Source organism: Salvia hispanica, chromosome 2, assembly GCF_023119035.1.
Source record: "Salvia hispanica cultivar TCC Black 2014 chromosome 2, UniMelb_Shisp_WGS_1.0, whole genome shotgun sequence".
Classification (NCBI taxonomy): Eukaryota; Viridiplantae; Streptophyta; class Magnoliopsida; order Lamiales; family Lamiaceae; genus Salvia; species Salvia hispanica.
The window spans coordinates 22311677-22329424 of NC_062966.1; positions in this window are offsets into that span (position 1 = coordinate 22311677).

The window sequence follows — 17748 nt, forward strand, 5'->3', positions numbered from 1 at the left end:
AATTCTACCCAGCCGGGTACGTTATTTTGACGTATTTTCTTGCCAAAAATGCGATTTTTTATGGAGGAATAAAGGGAAAAACGCCTAGGGTTCATGAGATTCTACACTTACCACCTCCAACACTCACACACACTCCCAAGAACATTTTGAGAGAGAGAATTGAAGATTGAAGACTCTAGATCGGAAGATTGAAGACTTCATTCCTAGATTCATTCCATAGGAGATCTTAGTATCCATCTCTTATATATTATGATTGAATAAATTTTATATATTAAAATTGCACTATGACTTTATTGATTAATTATTAATTTATAAAATATAATAATTATTATTTATTATACTATTTATATTATAATTATATTTTGATACTTTATATTTAAACTATCCATAATAATAATAAATATAATAATTATTATTTATAAATAATAATTTATTAAAAGTTTTACAATATTATTCTTTTTTATAAATAATAAGTATATTTTTAGTTTGGTGTTTAAATTAAATATAAATTTAAAATTTGGATATTTTCTAAACACAGGATAGTAAAATTACTAGGAATCATATTCCCGGGATTCATTTTCCTTGCCAACTTTACTTTCCCGCCATGTTTGAAATGGATCGATTTAATCACACATGAATATTAAACAAGGAAAGTGGCATTTGATTAAGACTATAGTTATATTTTTGTTTTCCATTAACCAAGAAAATGAGTCTCCATTGTTTGAATTTTACAACAAAAGTTACCGGAGTTTGACACGAATATTATTGATGGCTAAGCATCCCTTTCAGACATTTCATCAAACGGAAAAGGATCATCATTCAATTTCTCATTCCGAAGAAATCATTGGATAAATTCCGTAAAAGCTATTAATGGAAATGTGGGCTTCATGTATTGATAAAGGCCCAATCTAGTGATGGCACAATCATGGATCCCACTTTATACCAAGAAAATGGAAATATCCAATTCGAACTAAATCAAATTTTGAAATTTGGTTTAGAATTTTTCTTATTTTGGCTTGGTTTGGTCTGGCTTAAATTTTTTATCCGGTTCAATACAAAAAAAAAATCCTACTATTTGATTTGGTTTGTATTAATAGTGTATGTTTGATAATTAGATTTTATAAAATTTGTAGTTGTTCGCATTTATTAAATACTCCCTCCGTCTATAGTAATATAGTAATTTTGTCATTTTGGTACGTTCCATAGTAATAGTCATTTTCCTTTTTAGTAAAAGTCAACACATTTTTCCACATTTACTTTACTCTCTCTTACTTTTTCCTCTCTTCATCTCTCTACCTTTTTTCATTTTCCACTTTATTCTCTCTTTATTTAATTCACCTAACACAATTTTCTTAATCTCCGTGCCGAAAAAAAATGCCTCCATTACTATGAAACGGAGGGACTAGGTAATAGATACATGATATTTTCACTGCCGGGCTTAAGCTCCTACTATGGTAGTAGGAGTACTTTTTATTTTGTTTGTATACATATGATATTGTCAATTTTTTGGTATTTTGTGTTAGAATATTGTGCAAAATCTCTTCTCACAAAAATGTATGAAAATTATTGCCTCAAAATTTGATATTACAACCTCTATCAAAAGTATGTACCTTAAAAATAAAATCTATTTTTCAATTTTGTTTCGTGAGATTTTGGTTTTTCGGTTTAGGTTTGTTAAGTAGTTTGTATTTTGATTTTTCAGGTTTAATTTTTTCGATGATTCGATTCGATTCAATGTTGAGATTTTTTTTTAAATCTCAAATTTTCAATTAATTTGATTTGAAAAAAAACAACCGGAATTATGATTTTCACCCCTCTTTCATCTTCAGCCGGGCCGAGATTAATATGGGCTTTCAGCCCGCACAAGAGAAGGAAGACCTCAGCCTCAACCTCCAACCAATACATTTACTAATATTTAAATTTTATTTTAATAAAATCATGTTTTTAGTGGAAATTAGTACTACTATTTTTGTCAAATGAAGATCTCTATTTAAGTAGCGTGATAACTCTATTTTTATCGCAGCAAAATTACGGCCTCAATCACTCTTCTAAAGTAGACCAAGACGAAATTAAATAAGCTATGGCCCAATGTCTCGGCCCATTCCATTTGTTTTTCTTTTTTAATCATTTAATTTAGAATGCGCCCATGCTAAAAGATGGTACTAACACTTTTCCAATTTTATATAGTATTTCACATTTAATTATCTTTTATTTGAATGTCAAAGAAAATTATACAAAAAGACGAAATGAAAAAAATAAGAGCTAAATATGCTAATAACTTGAAAATACATGTATTATAGGCCAATGTAAGTTTTTACCATCAACTTTTAAGTGTACTGAAAAAATATTAGAACTTTTAGTGTGTAGTCATTTTTTCTACGATCAAGTATTCTGACAAAAATTAATTCATATGTGATATATGTTATATGAGAATTTTAAATAACGTGGAGATGACATAACAAGTCAATACCTCAAAATAATGTCGTTTTAATAATTATTTATGCACATTTTTAATAATTGAATTTTTATGTAGTTTGTGACGAAATAAAAGTTATTTTGGTCTAATTAAACATTTCGACATGCTATCTTATACCGCAAAAACTATTGTAATACTTCCTTTTTTGTTAGCTTAGCAAGACTCACGCTCTTTGATTATCTCACACACTCTCAGTATGAACAATCGCACACACACACAGAGAACACACACTAGAATCTTGATGAAAAGTAGAGAGGATTTCTTGGAGAAAAGGGATTCTCTTATTGACTGAATTCTAGCTCTACAAGATACAATAACCGAGCTATTTAAAGCTGGCATGAGAGTGGTAACTGCCACTAACTAACTGAAACAAGAAAACAAGAAACTAAGCCTCCAACGGCTATTTCCTAACAAACTAACTAACTCCAACGGCTAGTTTCTGGAAGCTATTTCTTCTCTCTTTTGCATTTCCTTTTTTTTTTTTCTAAGTCTGAGACTAAGTGTGCACTCATTCTTACAATTCTCCACCTGAGTACACACTTCAGTCCTTACAGCAGATCTTGATCAAAGCCTTGCAATGATCAAACTTGTCTCTCCCTAGAGACTTTGTTAGCATATCAGCTGGATTGTGTAAGGTGTCAATCTTGACCACCTTCACTCTTCCCTTCTTTGTTTCATCTCTAATAAGATGTGGTCTCACATCTATGTGTTTGCTCCTTTAATGGAAATACTGATGTTTAGCCAAACACATAGCTGAGCTACTGTCACAACGAACAATCATGGTTCTCTGATTAAAACCAAAAACTGAGATCACACCCTGAATCCAGAAGCTTTCTTGTACTGCTGCAGTTAATGCCATATACTCTGCCTCTGTTGTTGATAGAGCAACAACACTTTGTAACCCTGACTTCCAACTGACCACAGTTCCAAACATAGTGAACAAATAGCCAGTTTGAGACTTCCTATTATCCAGATTAGTAGCATAATCTGCATCACAGTAACCCACCACTACTTCCTTAACCACCTTATCACAGCCATTAAACACAATACCACAGCTACTAGTGCTTTTCAAATACCTCAGAATCCACTTGAGGGCATTTCAGTGCTCCTTTCCAGGATCAGCCATGTATCTGCTAGTAACTGAGATAGCATGAGCCAAGTCTGGCCTAGTACAGATCATGGTGTACATAACACTTCCAACCACACTAGCATAAGGAATAGACTCCATCTCCTCTGCCTCTTGCATAGATTTAGGGGCCTGCTCCTTAGATAGCTTGAAACTTTGTGACAAAGGTGTTGAAGCAGCTTTGGCATTTACCATGTTGAATCTCTTCAGTACCTTCTCAATATAATCTGACTGAAAGAGCCATAATTTCTTACTGCTTCTGTCTCTCTGGATGTTAATACCAAGGATCTTCTTAGCCTCTCCTAGATCCTTCATTTCAAAACTAGACTTCAAATCATCCTTGACCTTTTGTATCTCAGCCAAAAATGGTCCAACAAGGAGCATATCATCTACATATAGCAACAAATAGGCTACTGGAGTGTTGTTCTTAATGTAGATACAATCATCAAACTTGGATCTTAGAAACCCAATCTTCACCATCTGCTCATCAAACTTTCTATTCCACTGCCTAGGACTTTGCTTTAGCCCATACAAGCTTCTTTTAAGCAAGCAGCCCTTACTCTCATTTCCAGGCTTCACATAGCCCTCAGGCTGATCCATGAAAATTGTTTCCTCAAGATCACCATTGAGAAAAGCAGTCTTAACATCAAGCTGCTGCAATTCCCAATCTAATTGGTTCACCACAGCCAGCAAAATTCTAATAGAGGTGTGCTTCACAACAGGAGCAAACACCTCATTGAAGTCCACACCTTCTTGCTGTGTAAATCCTCTAGCCACCAAACGAGCTTTGAACTTAACTCTATCTTTATCAGTAGTTTCAATCTTTTTCTTGAACACCCATTTGCAGCTTACTAACCTCCTTTCCTTCCCATCAGATTTCAGCTGAGATTTATCCACCAAAATCCAGGTTTTGTTTTTGAGTAAGGATTCAATTTCTTCATTCATGGCTTCTACCCATTTATCTCTGTCCTTACTTCTCATAGCCTCCTTATAAGTGAGAGGATCTGTGAGCTCAATGTTTTCAGCAGCACACAAAGCATAGTAAACTTCATCAGAAAACTTCTAAGGAGGTCTCACATTTCTCTTGCCTTTATCTCTAGCAATCTGGTACTCTCTAGTAGTCTCTGAAGTACCTCCACCTTGACTAGAAGCACCTACATCTTCAGCCTCTGACTCACTCTCAGAATCACTAACTCCACCTACATCTTGGCCACCTGACTCCACCTTAAAGAAGTCACTATCAGACTCATCAGGAATTGAATCCTTCTTCAAATAGGGCATGTGAGTTTCAGTGAACACCACATCTCTACTAATGATCACCTTTTGCTTACCAGGCTCAATACACCAGAGCCTATATAGCCTTTAACCCCCTTCTGATAGCCAAGCATAATACACTTCAGAGCCCTAGCTTCAAGCTTACTTTGTCTAGTATGTGCAAAAGTTGCACATCCAAACACCTTGTACTTTGAGTAATCACTATGAGCTCCATACCACATGTAATCTGGAGTCTCTGACTTTAGAGCTGAAGTGGGGCACTTGTTGATTAGATAGGCAGCAGTATATACTGCCTCTCCCCAGAATTTGTTGCTCAAACCAGAGCTTAGAAGTAGGCACCTCACCCTTTCCAAAATAGTCCTATTCATCCTCTCTGCAACCCCATTTTGTTGTGGGTTGCAGGGGACTGTTCTATGCCTTTTCATACCCTTCTCTTTACACCACATGTCAAACTCAGTAGAAAGATACTCTAAACCATTATCTGTCTTAAGGCACTTCACACTCCTACCTTTCTCTAACTCCACCTCTTTGCACCATATTTTGAATTTCTCAAAAGTTTCTGATTTCTCTCTCAGAATATAAACCCACAGCTTCCTAGTGTAGTCATCAATAATAGACAGGTAGTATCTTCCTCCACCAACAGAATTAACCGGAGAAGGACCCCATAGGTCACTGTGTATGTAGTCTAGAGGAGCTTTAGATGAGTGTATACCTGTAGGATAAGGGGCTTTCTTTGCTTTCCCCAAAATGCAATGCTCACAGGGATCTAGCTTGATGTTGCTTTCTCCAGGGATTAGACCCTTTTTCACCAACTCTTTCATGCTTCCCTCAGCTGGATGGCCTAATCTCATGTGCCATAGCTTCATATTTTCAGTAGATATTGAATGGCTTTCTCCATCAACAGCCTCAGCAGTTAGATAGTAAAGTGTATACTCTCTTTCAGCCTCCATAACATCTTGCTTCCCTGATTGCACTAAAATCTTTCCCTGACTCATTAAGATACTGAAACCTTTCTTCTCAAGTACTCCCAAAGAGATCAGATTCCTTTTGACTTTAGGAATGAACCTTACATCTGTCAAGATCTTGATGGAGCCATCTTGAAGCCTCAGCTTCACATTCCCAACCCCTCTGATCTTACAAATGTGATTATTTCCAAGTAAAACTGTTCCATCTGCCTCCTTGAGATCATGAAACCAGCTCTTGTTGGGCACATGTGAAAACTGCACCCAGAATCCATAATCCACCTCTGATTCACCCCTTTATCTACTACATTCAGGAGTTGGGCAGGAGGATCTACACCCTCTACACAGTCAGAGGTGTTCTGACCCTTGCCCTCAGATGCTTGCTTCCTCTTCCAAGCAAAGCAATCTTTCTTTAAATGCCCAGGTTTCTTGCACCAGTGGCATGACCTGGTTTCTTTCTGAGTATCAGAGGTGGATCCCTTGGAATTTTCCTCATACTTCTTCTTGAACTTTGGCTTCTTGAATTTCTTGACATTGAGAGCCTCTGGAGCTTGCACATCAGTGCCTTTACTGTTAGATTTCTGGAGTTCATTAGCCATGAGAGCTTAATAGACCTCTGTGTAAGTGATAGGCTTATCTCTGCCATAGATAATGGCATCACTCAGTTGATCATAGGAGCTAGGAAGAGCATTGAGTGTCAAGATAGCCTTATCTTCATCTGAAATCTTCACATCCACAGAGCTAAGATCATCAATAATCTTGTTAAACTCCTCTAACTGCTCTATGATGGATGACCTGCAGCAAAATTGTAGGAGTATAGCCTCTTCTTTAGGTAAAGTCTATTTGCTAGGGACTTAGCCAAATAGACTTCATCTAATTTTTCCAGAATCCCCACAGCAGTCTTGCATTCTTGAACATCTCTGAGCACTTTGTCTCCCAGACACAAGATCACTGCACTGTGGGCCTTGAGTTGCATCTCTTCCATCTTGGCCTGGGATTTGTCATCAAGAACTGGAGCCTTCCCTTTCTCTGCAGGTGCAAGAACCGCAGCCAACCCTTGCTGAATCAGCACAACCTTCATTTTCATCTTATAGGCCATAATCATTTTTGCCCGTGAACTTCTCTGCATCTAGCCTTGCTGCCATCTTGAAAATCGCCTGGAACTCAGCTTCAAGATTTTCCACCGGACGGCGCCACTTGTTAGCTTAGCAAGACTCACACTCTTTGATTATCTCACACACTCTCAGTATGAACAATCGCACAAACACACAGAGAACACACACTAGAATCTTGATGAAAAGTAGAGAGGATTTCTTAGAGAAAAGGGATTCTCTTATTGACTGAATTCTAGCTCTACAAGATACAATAACCGAGCTATTTAAAGCTGGCATGAGAGTGGTAACTGCCACTAACTAACTGAAACAAGAAAACAAGAAACTAAGCCTCCAACGGCTATTTCCTAACAAACTAACTAACTCCAACGACTAGTTTCTGGAAGCTATTTCTTCTCTCTTTTGCATTTCCTTTTTTTTTTTTCTTTTAAGTTTGAGACTTAAGTGTGCACTCATTCTTACAATTTTTTAACTAACAGTACTCCTTAATTATTATACATTGGACTTGTTTCTATAATATTATATATTTCAACATCAAATTAATGAAAACACAATATTAATGGTGACGTGTCTAATACGAGTAGTATTTAATGATGAAAGGAGTCGAGTAGTGGACTGTTTTCTTGTTCCAATAAATTAACTTAATTAAACAATAGTGTATAACTTCCTTGTTTTATCTTCATAATTTTTGATTGCTGATTTCTGTCATTGCTCACTTTAATTTATAACTAGTATTATTCCTGTGCTACGTACGACTAATATATATTCAAAATATTTTTATAAATTAATTAAATAAAAATATAACTAATATTATTATATGAAAGTTGTAAACAAAATGTGTAACAAAATTTTAGTTAAATGAGGATAAAAATTATACACATATCAATAGTGAACTATAATAAACTTGAAATAATTAAACAGAATACAATATTCAAGCGTTAAATCGTAAAAGATAAAAAAAAACTATCACAATAAAGAATTAAACACAATGGATAATTACTCTTCAACAGAACTCATAGGTAAAAATAACACGTTTGTCATCTTTAAAGCCGTCCGCCTCACCTAAAACTACAATAAAATAATACACAAAATCAATTTGCAACGCACAGTCAATAATCAATATGTATAACTACTTTCATCTGACAATTTATATAGTTTTCAATAAATACAAATGAGATAACTGACCGAGCAGAAAAATTACAAATCAATTAATTCATTAATATGGTATTAGTCAGAATTTTCTGTCAGTCATATTGATGAAACTTGTGTTTATTGTGGATGCAAGATGCTTTCGCAGACAGAAGAATTCATTGTAAGATAAGAGTTGGCTTAAGTTTAAGACAAATTACCTTCAGATTCTAAAACTTGAGCTCTTCTGTGACATCCCTAACCCGAAACATGCATCATTTTACATTATTTCATATTATTTTATCACTTGCATAATGGATATACATTAAAAGAGTTTTAAAGAGTAAAATATTAATTTAATTAAGAAAAAAGAAAATGTAGTTAATTGACAAAATATGGTAGAATATAGTATATAGTTTTGATTATTCAAAGTTTTTAAAGGTAAACACTATAATATATAATGTGTATAATGCATATATAATGCTTAAAATATTAAATAGTTAATTTAAGTACGTGTATAATGCGTGTATGTGCATGGTATTATTGTGCATGAATATATATATATATATATATATATATATATATATATATAGGTACGTATATGTATTTGAACACAGTAATTATTAAATTAGTACACTATTATAAATAGATAAGTAGCAATGAATTTAGTAGTAGATAAAATAATTCTAAATAGAATAGTAAAGGAGGAAAATGTATGTTTAGCAATAATAAAGAAAAGGATACAGCTACACGTGTACAATTGGGTGCATGCGTGTTGTATGCACGTATCATCCATGCAATAATATTATTATTTACTAGTACCCTATTTTTCAAAAGTATAAGACATATACTTTCTCACCATTGTAGCCGACTTGGAGAATTTATTTATTATTATATATAAAGGGGGGGTTAGGTGCAAAAGGAAAAAAAAAAGGAGAGGGAGGTATTATAAAAAAGAACGAATACTGATTTATTATAAACGGGTAGGAAAGGAGAAAAAAAAAAGAAAAAGATTGAAATTTGGTTTGTATGGTCCGGGAGCTATGAATCAGAAGTAGGAATCGATGGCTTTTTTAAACCATTTATCATAATCAGGTATGTATAAATAACATTTTTAATTTTTACATGTTTTATATGGTTAATTGTTATGTGTTAAGTTAAAGTAAATAATTGGATTATACAATTTGATATTGATATGATATGTGTTTAGTGGTAAAGATGGAGATATATGCTTAGTCCAATAAATATATTGATAGTATATTATATTGGAATTATTTAATGGAATATGATATGGATATGTGATTGGTGCAATAGATATGTTTTGTATATGGTAATGGAATTACATGAATCATTTGATTAAAGATGATCTGTGATAGTCTTGTCCTGGATCTGAAATCACAGTGGACATATTGGGACCTTCGGGTCAATCATAGTGGGACCTTCGGGTCAAATCATATTGGGACCTACGGGTCAATTTACAGTGGGACCTACGGGTCAAATCATAGTGGCATATTGGAAATCTCAGGCAGACACCAGGCTTGAACTGTCACATAATAATAAACTGAACATAGTGGCATATGCATATTTATATGGAAATATTTTAATATTTGTTGATAATTGTTATATATATTGGCTAAAGAATATATTGATATATGAGATGTGGAATTAAAGGTAAGATTTATATACACTGAGTTGTGGCTCATATAAACCACTAATATTTTTCAGGAATAAGATATCAATGATGCGTGGGTTGATGTGAGTTACAGTTATTATAAGGGTCGGCGGCTGACACGTTTTAGCAACCTTCTCCTCCTCATCGTTCTTGCATGTAGATAAATGTACAGTATATATAGTGGTGAGAGGGTCTCGCTACTGTTTAGAATATGTACCTGATAAATGTTGGATTTTGAAATTTGAAATTATATAATGTGTGTTTTATTTTCTTGACAAGTGGATTATTTATTTTAAATTTTGAATTTAGTTATAGTAAGTGTATAAGTCATAAGGGTTGAGGCGTGACATCTTCTCTTGCGCTCTGCTTCAACTTGATATCCATGGTGGCCTTAACTCCCTCTTGGCGGAGATATATCCCCTAATTTGGTAAAAGAAGTACCCCCAGAAAACAAATTAGATGGGGAAGAAACTTGAATGAATTTTTTCAAATAAAATCTATAGCTATAATATATGACGCTTGCTTAGGTTTTAACTCATTTCTCTCATATTGCGCCATAAAATTCTCCTTCTTCAATGTTCGGGAGATTGAAGGATAGTGGTTGAGAAGGTAGGGCTTGAGGTAAACGTAAGTGGGCCAAATGGTGCCGAGGGATCATTATTTGGGAGGAGTAATGGCGCGGCGAAGGTGGAGGCTATAGGACACATGGATTTCCATTCTGCCATGAAATCCATTTTTCTGCAACACAGACCAGAAACCTGAATTAATTTTGCAGAAATCATTATGAATTCAATTGTCAATGACATAAAACCCTAGATTCAGCTTTAACACACAATCTTCCATAAATACCAATAACATAAAAATGAATATCACATAAACCAATAATCAGAAAAATGTGTTTGTTCTCTGTCAATACAACTCACACACATACCTCCTCCAACGATTTATAATTATCCGCGATCCTCGAAGACCTCCTATCGAGCCTCTTATGAATATTATAAATTCAGAATTAATGTTGTTTTTCAAAAGGATATTGTTTTACTACTAATTTAGTGGGGCAGTTACAAACGAAGTGTAGGTGTGGCAGTTATAAAAATGATCATGTATAATTTATATATATAAATGTGCTTAATATTTAGAATAGATATAATCCCTATATTTGTGGAATTCATATCTTCAAATGATTCATAGTTTACACGATTATTATTTTCATAGTTCACATGTTTTTAGCTTTTAATTAAACCTTCATACTTTTTTGGTAATCACCCGGATTTCTAGGGTATAATAAATACGGCGACTGCTACCAAAACGGACTTAAAAGCAATAAAAACATAAGACATAGACTAGGGTTTCATTTAAAGAGATTTGACCAAGGTATTAAAGGGACTATCAACAATAATAAGTCAACGGTTTAATCTAGAAAATTAAATGAAAAATAGATACCATAGGCTATGATCAAAAAAATCAAGGGTTCGACATAAATCCGACAAAACCACAACAAGTCTCAATCTCCTAATCCAAAGGGAACAAGTTCAAAATAGCCAAATGATGCTAAAGTGTTTCAAAAATTCAGCGGAAACGACCAAGAGAAAGTGAAGCCATGTATGAAGATACGACTACACTCGAAGTTCAAAACATCCATCTTAATTAATTAATGTGCTCAACACCCGCCACCGCTCGTCGTCGTTTAACCTGCACATAAGGAAAATACATGCAGGGCTGAGTATTTTAAAATACTCAGTGAACTCGTTGCCAAAATATTTTATAAGTTATGTCACCCTTACCATAGTGAACTCGAGTTTTACAATTATAAAAATAAGATCATCGAGTATCACAAAAATATTTTCATAGACTGTCCAGTCAAACAAACTCCCCACTTTCTCAACAATCCATCAATCATAACATTTCCATAGTGCGACGAAAGTGTGGCCACATTTTTTGCCCGTGAGACCGGCCGACTAGCAAGGACGGCTCCCGATCCCACCGTGTACACAGCCTGATAGGGTTTGCGGCCCTACTCAGACCCGAATTCGTTTATACATATCCATAGCCCTATAGCCCAATGGAGCGAACTCACAAACTAGGCATCAGGCGCACAATATCATAACAAAACAAACATAGGCATGGCATAACAGTTAAACCACCCTTATCTCTCCACATTCATAAATTTGCAACATAAAAGAGTTTAAGAATAAAGCCCACCTCGACTGCTTTGATTTCAAGTACGTTTCTCTCTTTCGTTATCCGGCTTCGTAACCGAGGTTTCACCTTTTAATCATATAGGCACATATCACAAATCAGTTTCAACATCAACTCCTAAAACATGCATGTCTCAACGCTCCCCCTTTTTCCCACCGATCCGGTTTACATTTATCATTCAAAACCAAGGCACATTCATCATATAAGTTTATACACTTAACAATCTTAGATCTATTATCGACTTATGTCACACATGAGTGGCACACACGCACACATGCACACACGCACACACACACACACACATGCACCTCCTATATACCATTTATCCCACTTTCACTCAATCTAGATGCATGAGGGTTCAAGAATACCGATTAATCGGTTAGATGAAGAAAGATTAATATATAGGTACCTTTTCTTGTCAAAGCGAACGGTAGAAACAAAGTAGAGACTTGATTCTTCAATAATTCTTGAGGCTCAATGTAACATCCTTGTCTAAAATATATACTACTCCCTCCGTTCCATTGAAGATGACCCACTTTCCTTTTTAGTTTGTCCCAATTAAGATGACCAATTGCTTAAAATGGAAACCTCTTTATCTCTACTTTATTTCCTCTATCTTGCTTTACTCTCTCCACTTAACACACAAAATAAAGTTGTATAAAATCCCGTGCCGTCCAAGAAAGGGGTTATCTTCCTTGGGACGGAGGGAATATTATTTTATGAAATATTTTTGTACATATATTTGTTCCTAAATATTATACGTACAAGTCTCAAATTTGTTAAGTAATTTAGTAGGCATTTTTCAATAAAATTATAATAGAATATATGCAGATATATATTGTTGCAAAATATTATTTAATAAATATAAATAGATAAGGTTAGGGACAAGTGTATTGTTATGCATTGCTACGTGTATGTGCATAAGTTAAAAAGTAATTTTTGGAGAAAAGGAAAGTATATAATAATACTTCAGATATTAAGTCGGTTTGGGGGGAGGATTTATCTTGAAGAAAATGAGAAATTAGAAAAGATATGGAGAAAAGGGAGTGGAAAATGAGAGTGATTCGAGTGGAAAGAAAATGGTGAGAAAACGAAAATGTTCTCGTTCATTACATGTATACGCCCACACAAATTATTAGCTATAAACTCGAGAGGGAATCATGATTTAATTAGAGTATATCCCATAATTAGGTGAGTATTTTAGTTTTTACATTTTTTTCACACTTAATTGCAATGTGTTAGATTAAAGTGAATATATGGACTTACACACTTAATTGCTATGTGTTAGATTAAAGTAAATATATGGATGGTATGATGTGAATTTAATATAGTTATTTGGAATTATTTTATAAAGTATGATATGGATATGTGATTGGTATAATAGATATATCAGTGGTGCAATTGATATATTTTTATATGATATTAGAATTATTTGAATTATTTGGACTAAAGAGGATCTGTGACAATCTTGCTCTGGGTCTGATATCAATGCAATAGACCTACGGGTCATATATACAATGGCAATGGATCTTCGGGTTATATATATATATATGTACAAAGGCAATGGGACCTATGAGGTCATATATACAATGGCAATGGCCTACGAGTCATACAATGGCAATGGACCTACGGGTCATATATACAATGGCAATGGACCTTCGGGTCATATATATATGTACAAAGGCAATGGGACCTATGAGGTTATATATACAATGGCAATGGGACTTACGAGGTCATATATACAATGACAATGGACCTTCGGGTCATATACAATGGAATCCCGGACAGATACCAGGCTTGATTTGTCACAGAATAATAAATTGAACAGATAGGTATATGCATATGGATTGAAATTTGTTTATATATTTGATGTTTATTTATATGTGCGGATTTAGAATACTTGTAAGTAAGTCTAATAATGATGGATTTTATAATTATAGTATTTGGATGGTAGAATGATTAATATATAAATTCTTTATTTTAATTTGTATTGGTTTATTATAAATATATACATTAGAGGGGTTGGGGTACGACACTCAAACTCTAATTCTAAATTATAGAAGAAAATTGAGAGAGAGAAAAGAGAGGGGCTCGTGATATGGGGTGGGGGCGAAAATTTTGTGGTCTAGGGTTAGGTTTTGCCTCTTATTTATATGGTTCAATAAAATCTTTAGGTAGTTAAATAGAATATTTGGGAAGATTTAATTCTCCTCAATTAAATAAATAAATAAAGATTTGGAAAGATATGGTGGGAGAGATTGACAGTTAAATATTGATGAGGAATAAGGGGATTTCGAAATCTTAGGCTATTTAATTAGCATATGATTTAATTTAGATATTTCACGGAGTAGAATAAAATATCACGGAGCAGAATAAAAATAATAATTCTCCCACTAAGAATAGGGAATATGCGTTAATATTGATTCCTCCATAAGGAATCAATTCCAAATATTAATTAAAATAAGATATGGCAAGATCTCCTTGAGATATGGTAAGATTTGCTAGAATATTTATATTTATTCATGGAAAAGAATAAATAAGGGATCAAATAATATAATTAAATATTATCCTCTCCCATAAATAGGAGATTTTCGAAAATCTCTTTATAATAGGAATGGGGGTCGAAATTTCATGAAGGAAAATAAGGAAAAGTCGGACTTTGGGTTTTATTTAGGTAATTATCTCAAGCAATAATTAAATTCAAGAAAAATAGAATTCCTTCTCCAATAATAGTATGGATCGAAAATTTCAAATAAATAATTAATGATCCTATTAAATCTCACTCATCCCTTAGGTAAATAATTCACCACAATATTATCAACAATATTGACTATTTAATTAAATCTCAACTCCAATTCACAATTAGGTCACAAGGAATCATGCAATAAATCACTCATCATTTAATTCACCTCCCCCACGTCATCAATAGTATTAAATAAAAAATTTACGGCTCTAAAATTAGGGTTCGAAATTTCGGGATGTTACATTTTTAATTTAATACTATAATTTTTTAAAATTAAATAGCAATCCCCTTTTAAATATTTTATAAATTGCGAAATTAAAATTTCTCTAAATACCCCAAAACTTCTCTTTTATATAATGTACAGCTGTATAGATATCCAGCATTGCGTTAAGTCGGCTTTGAAATTATTAACATGCATATACATAAATTTTAACTTATTATATACTCCTATTTTATAATTTTATGCGATTACTATTTAGTTATTGGTCTCTACTCAATCATAAAGCAATTCCATCATATTTCAGTGTCACATCCAACATAGTTATTGAAGTTAGTTGTTTGAATTCACTCGTAAAGATAGTGTGAAAATGAAATTATATGGTTTTTTTCTTCAATTATTTCTTCATATATCGATCCATTCACATAGCACTTTGTTATATATAATGATAAAACACTATCTTTTATTTTGGAAGAAGTTGGCATTTCGGTTTTATTGTCATTCAAAAAACAGGCTATTAGGTTTTGCCGTCTTGTTTGTCCCTATCTTTGTGGCACTAATCTCCAAGTAATTATGCAATATATGAGAAGCGAATAGACATACATATAAGTATATAAGAGTATTAAATACTCTCTTCACTAAATTTCTGTTTTATTTAATATATGGAGTATACATTACGGGAGTTGATCAGTAATTGGTCTAAAATATAAGGTATAAGCGGGATGTAAATATTGATTAATGGAAAAAAATTTAATAAATCACAGTCATATTCTGGCATGTCCTATAATTTTAAATCATTCATAAAAATCACACAATTTAGATTTATTCTCAATTACACATGGATAAAAAATATTGTCACATTCGTGTAATAAATTGATGGAGTAGTAAAGTATAATTTCTCGATCGGCTTCTATATCAGATACAATTTTACCTTAGATGTTTTGCCATGAGATTATTTAAAATGAATTTAAATTTCATTATTTTTTCAAATTATTTTAAGAATTGTAGCATTGGTTATAACTTGACGAAATTTCAAGATTTTTCCAATAATCTTACCCCTAAATTATAGGCAATGTTCTAAATGGCGACGAATATGAGGGTGTGGTGGCGATTGATATAAATACAATAATAGTAGAGAGTTTAAACGTTAAATCAATCATAGAGTTTGTCCTACTAATCTAGAAATACTATGACTACGAGAGCTATTAGACATCACAACTAGAAAGTTAAAAAAGAGAATGATTCTTAAGAAGAAAGGGTGAGTTGAGTCTTTTCAAGAAATGATGATTGTAAATAATAGATGATCTCTATGATAATTACACTTTAACTAATGGACGTGGGCTACTTTATTAATAGTCATTTAATGCATTTGACAAGAAAACCTACCTTTATATTTGTATATAAATATTATTATGTGTAATGTGTGGTCTTTTCTTAGGCCATATGAACACGCCCCCTAATAAAGTGAGTAAATATAATTAGGTGAGAGTTTGTCATTATCTGTGTGTCTATATATATATATATAAATAAATATCTTTATTGTCTGTAGGTGAAAGAGTATATTCCATTTTTATGTTAATTTGTAAACGATTTAAATAGTTCATTTACATAGTATAGCAATTGATGTCTAGATTATCATCCAGTCTACTCAAATCACAATTCAAATGTTATGAATATATATAGATTTTAGCGAGTATTTTTCAAGAAAAACAGCCTCTTCAAGTTTCAATGTAATATATATGTCTCGTTGCAATGATACATCAATGTACATATACATATATAGGGACTCTAGGGATATATACTCTCTCTATATATAGTACAATCATTATACTATAATGCATGTTGATTAAGTTGGCATGTACGAGTGTTACATCCTACCGACTAATTTATTTAATTTCTATAACAGATTGAGTGACGCATGCATACAAGCAAAATAATCTTGGTCTAATTCCATTCCACAAATGGTGTTAAAATTGTCAATTTCGAGCCCAACATTAATCGATAGTCGATGATACAAAATTAATCGTTTCTCTTCAAATTGTCAATTCAGTTCATACATAGCATAGAACATTATTTATTTATTTATTTTTATTTTTATAGCACGTGTGTTGGGTGTGGGGGTCATGTAAAGATTTTTTTTTTTGAACCACCAAATCAAATTAATTAGGGAACTCGTTTACATGTCTGGTTGTTATTTAGCTATTACAAGAAAGAATTTGGTAGCTTATTCTAATAAACTTGCTTTGCTACCAAATATATAAAATATGAATTTTGTTATACCGTCGTGGATGTTTATTTTGTTTAAAATTGAAAACAACTAATCAAGAGTGTGATTGAGTGGCAGAGGATCATCCATCCTAAACTATCAATAAAAATTTGAAGAATTCCTCAATATAAGTATAAACTATTTATCAAAGGGAAGATTATTGTATATTAGATATTGAAATATTTGATACTGATCAAGGGAGAATTTCAGTCACAGCCAATAATAAAGGAAAGATCAAGGGAGAATTAATCATAAATAATTAATTAAATATAATTTGTGATACTTGTGGGAGCAAAAAGTTAAAAGATTAAATTGATAAAATCGAATAACGTGCAAATCATTGCAATTAGAGATGACTAGTTAATTATGTCATTACCAAAATAATGGTGATCAACTGAATTGTCATTAACACAGTTATTTTCAGTGGAATGAAAAGAACATGATGTGGTGATTGATCACTTGGATTTAGATTTTAATTAGAATGGTAATTATTGGTCAAAACCAAAATTGCCATGCACTATCGTGAGTTTGGTTAGTGATGGAGACTCATTTGAGTTAATTAAAGGTTAATA